Source organism: Mus caroli, chromosome X (assembly GCF_900094665.2).
Source record: "Mus caroli chromosome X, CAROLI_EIJ_v1.1, whole genome shotgun sequence".
In the NCBI taxonomy this organism is placed as follows: Eukaryota; Metazoa; Chordata; class Mammalia; order Rodentia; family Muridae; genus Mus; species Mus caroli.
This window is the reverse complement of record NC_034589.1, coordinates 151708415-151712828: the sequence shown is the minus strand read 5'-3', so window position 1 is coordinate 151712828 and position 4414 is coordinate 151708415. Positions and strand designations below refer to the sequence as shown.

The 4414-nt window shown below is 40.5% G+C and overlaps 1 pseudogene; it reads left to right on the top strand.

Moving 5' to 3' along the window:
* Positions 1 to 3857: 3857 nt before the first annotated feature.
* LOC115030219 lies at positions 3858 to 3972 on the top strand (annotated as a pseudogene).
* Positions 3973 to 4414: the final 442 nt, after the last annotated feature.

The window sequence follows — 4414 nt, the reverse complement described above, 5'->3', positions numbered from 1 at the left end:
TCTTTCACTTCCTTAGTTAGAGTCACACCAAGGTATTTTATATTATTTGTGACTATTGTGAAGGGTGTTGTTTCACTAATTTCTTTCTCAGTCCATTTATCATTTGTATAGAGAAAGGTCATTGATTTATTTGAGTTAATTTTATATCCAGCTACTTCACTGAAGCTGTTTATCAGGTTTAGGAGTTCTCTGCTGGAACTGTTGGGGTCACTTATATATACTATCATATCATCTGCAAAGAGTGATATTTTGGCTTCTTCCATTCCAATTTGTATCCCCTTGATGTCCTTTTGTTGTCAAATTGCTCTGGCTAGAATATCAATTACTATATTGAATAGGTAGGGAGAAAGTGGGCAGCCTTGTCTAGCACCTGATTTTAGTGGGATTGCTTTGAGTTTCTCTCCATTTAATTTGATGTTGGATACTGGTTTTATGTAGATTGCTTTTATTATGTTTAGATATGGGGCTTGAATTCCTGATCTTTCCAAGACTTTTATCATGAAGGGGTGTTGGATTTTGTCAAATGCTTTCTCAGCATCTAAGGAGATGATCATGTGGTTTTCATCTTTGAGTTTCTTTATATCGTGGATTCAATTGATGGATTTCTGTATATTAAACCATCCCTGCATCCCTGGAATAAAGCCTACTTGGTCATAATGGATGATCGTTTTGATGTGTTCTTGGATTCGGTTTGTGAGGATTTTATTGAGTATTTTTGCATCAATATTCATAAGGGAAATTGGTCTCAAGTTCTCTTTTTTTGTTGGATCTTTGTGTGGTTTATGTATCAGAGTAATTGTGGCTTCAGAGAATGAAATGGGTAGAGTACCTTCTGTTTCTATTTTGTGGAATAGTTTTAGGAGAGTTGGAATTAGGTCTTCTTTGAAGGTCTGATAGAACTCTGCACTAAACCCATCTGCCCCTGGGCTTTTTTTTGGTTGGGAGACTATTGATGACTGCTTCAATTTCTCTAGGGGAAATGGGACTATTTAGATCGTTAATCTGATCCTGATTTACCTTTGGTACCTGGTATCTGTCTAGGAAGTTGTCCATTTCATCCAGGTTCTCCAGTTTTGTTGAGTATAGCCTTTTGTAGAAGGATCTGATGATGTTTTGGATTTCTTCAGGTTCTGTTGTTATGTCTCCTTTTTCATTTTTTATTTTGTTAATTAGGATACTGTCCCTGTGCCCTCTAGTTAGTTTATCTATCTTGTTGATTTTCTCAAAGAACCAGCTTCTGGTTTGGTTGATGCTTTGAATAGGTTTTTTTTTTGTTTCTACTTGGTTGATTTCAGCCCTGAGTTTGATTATTTCCTGCTGTCTACTCCTCTTGGGTAAATTTGCTTCCTTTAGTTCTAGAGCTTCTAGGTGTGCTGTCAGGCTGCTAGTGTATGCTCCCTCTAGTTTCTTTTTGGAGGCATTCAGGGCTATGAGTTTTCCTCTTAGGACTGCCTTCATTGTGTCACATAAGTTTGGGCATGTTGTGGCTTCATTTTCATTAAACTCTAAAAAGTCTTTAATTTCTTTATTTCATCCTTGATCAAGGAATCATTGAGTAGAGTGTTGTTCAGTTTCCATGTGAATGTTGGCTTTCTATTATTTATGTTGTTATTCATAATCAGCCTTAGACCATGGTGATCTGATAGGATGCATGGGATAATTTCAATATTTTTGTATCTGTTGAGGCCTGTTTTATTACCAATTATATGGTCAATTTTGGAGGAGGTACCATGTGGCGCTGAGAAGAAGGTATATCCTTTTGTTTCAGGATAAAATGTTTTAATTAAATCCATTTGTTTCATAACTTCTCTTAGTGTCCATGTGTCTCTCTTTAGTTTCTGTTTCCAGGATCTGTCCATTGGTGAGAGTGTGGTGTTGAAGTCTCCTGCTATTATTGTGTGAGGTGCAATGTGTGCTTTGAGCTTTACTAAAGTTTCTCTAATGAACGTGGCTGCCCTTGTATTTGGGTGTTCTTCCTAATTATTCTTGGACATGTCTGGAGACTCAGTAGCCACCTTGTGTTCCTGAAGTCATCAGCTATTACAGATGGAGGGGAGAAAGCTAGAAGATATCTTGAAAGAACTTCTTTAAAAAATACCATATATAGGCTAGCCAGTTCTAAACTTTTCATCATTAGAAAAATAAAACCCATCTATGTCTACTCTGTCAGACCCACTCTTTTCGAATTTTCTACCATGTGGTAGGAATAATACTGAGCTGCCATTGTATATGTGCTGCATGAGTCAAGCTTTCCCAACATCAATAGGCATGACTTTTTCAGCCTGACACTTCTTCACTGAGAAAAGTTGATGCCTTGTAGGATTTTAGGCAGTATCTTTAGCTTTTACCTACTAGGACATAATAACAACTCTGGCAGCTGTGCATTTGCTTTCTATCACTATAGTAGACCCAGGAGAAAACCAACATATACAGAGCAAAGTGTCAGGACCGGGTTGGGGCAGGGCACACCTTTAATCTCAGCATTCAGGAGGCAGAGGCAGGTAGATCTCTGCATGTTCAAGGCCAGCCTAGTTTAAGAAGCAAGTCCAGGATAGCCAGGGCTGTTCCACAGAGAAACCTTGTCTCAAAAAAAAAAAGGCATCCCCCAAATGGTAGGAATATTTGGGAGAGGAAAACCTCTAACCTCACAGCAAAAGGCAAAAGAAGGAAGGAGTCCTGTAGTCCCCCAGTGTCCTTCAAGAACCCAAGTTCAAAGGTCTAAAGTCCTCCCACTTGTCCCCATCCCTCAGATTCTGCCACTTGCCAGTGGCAACACTCTGGGGATGAATCTTTGACAGTTGGGCCTTTTGAACAGTCAAGAACATTAACAGAGTAAATTGTAGAAACAAAAATGTCTGCCGATATTGCCGATTTTCCCTGCTTGATGTGCCCTGAGCAGTATTTTCTGTATGCCCTTCAGAACCAACTTTAAATGTCATCATGTGATGACAGAGGACCCCTTTACTTCTCAAGGCCTGTTCTTTATTTTGAGCAGCTAAAGGGATAACACAAATAAAAGAGAAAAGTCTTTGAACAAAGCTTAAGACGCAAATGACTCAGCACGTTAATACTTAAAGACACTTAAAAGAAAACGGATTAATTAAAGCATAACATCCTGCCTCACACAGAATCCTTCATTTACATCTTCAAGACACTTCACCAAAATTGTGACGACGTTTGTGGCACTTTTGTGTCCAGTAAAAGTGCTCTTTTTGAATGGGAAAAAATTCTTTCCCAGATGCCCTCAAATAATACCACTGATGAAACTGTTCTGAGCCCAGTGATGCTCCAGGCAGGAGCCTGCTCTACTTTCTGTGCTGTGCCAAGACACCCTGACCCAAAAGCAATGTAGAAAGAGGAAAGGAAAGGGTTTCTTTGGCCCAGTATTCTGACAGCCCATTAGTGCAGGTAGATCAACTCAGCTAGTCAGATCACAGCCACAGTCAAGAGCACAAATACATGTTTGCTCCCTGCTTCATGATCAGTTACCATTCTCTATTCTTGCACAGTTCAGGGCCCAGTAAAGATAGTGCAATTTAGGATTTGTCTTTCCATGTCAATTAACAATCAAGACAATTCCACAGACAGGCCTACAGGCCAACCTGAATCTACTTTTCCAGCAAGACTGTCTTCCCAGGTGATATGGTTGTATCAAACTAACAGTTAAAAGTGACCAACTAGGTGCCACACTGTGAACCTATAAGCAGGAACGCTCATGTTTTCCAGCACTTTCCCTCCCCTCCTGCTTCAACAGAGTGCTAGGAAATGTCATTAGCGTCAGTTTCTAGTACCCAAAAGAGAATTCTGAGAAGTGGGGTTAGCACACTGAGGGCTTAAAAAAAATGGATTTGGCCATTGTGTGAAAGATGTTTAGCACTCCCATTGACGAAGACAGAAGAGGTCCTCAGGCCTAACAGCACACATAAGGTAAGGCATCCCTACCTACTTTGTACCATCACATCAACATGTTTCAGTTGGCTTCTGTGATTCTCACTCAAGGCTCCCTTTCAGGCTTCTCCCATCTCTCTGTTTCCCTGTACCTGTACCTTCAGGCTCCTCTCCCAGATCCTAATTTATTCTGATAATCCTGGTGCACCACATTGTGCTCCAAACAACATAACTGTTGAGAAGGCTAAACCAATTTCAGACCAGGCAACACTCTCCTTCCTAGTGCACCTTAGACCAATGACGTGTCATGGAGACTGGAGAAAGGCCACCCCAGTTCTTGTGACCATCCTGGACCAGCTCTCTGGTTCTTATCACTTAGCTCCCAGGAAAGATGGCTTACCCACCTAGTCTCTGCTGTGTCTACACGTTATAAAGAAACAGGTAGGTTAGACAAGGTTCAAGTGTCTATAGAATCCTGGAGTCAGGGGTCATGAAGGCTTTTGACACAGTCATTCAGTGCCCTTTA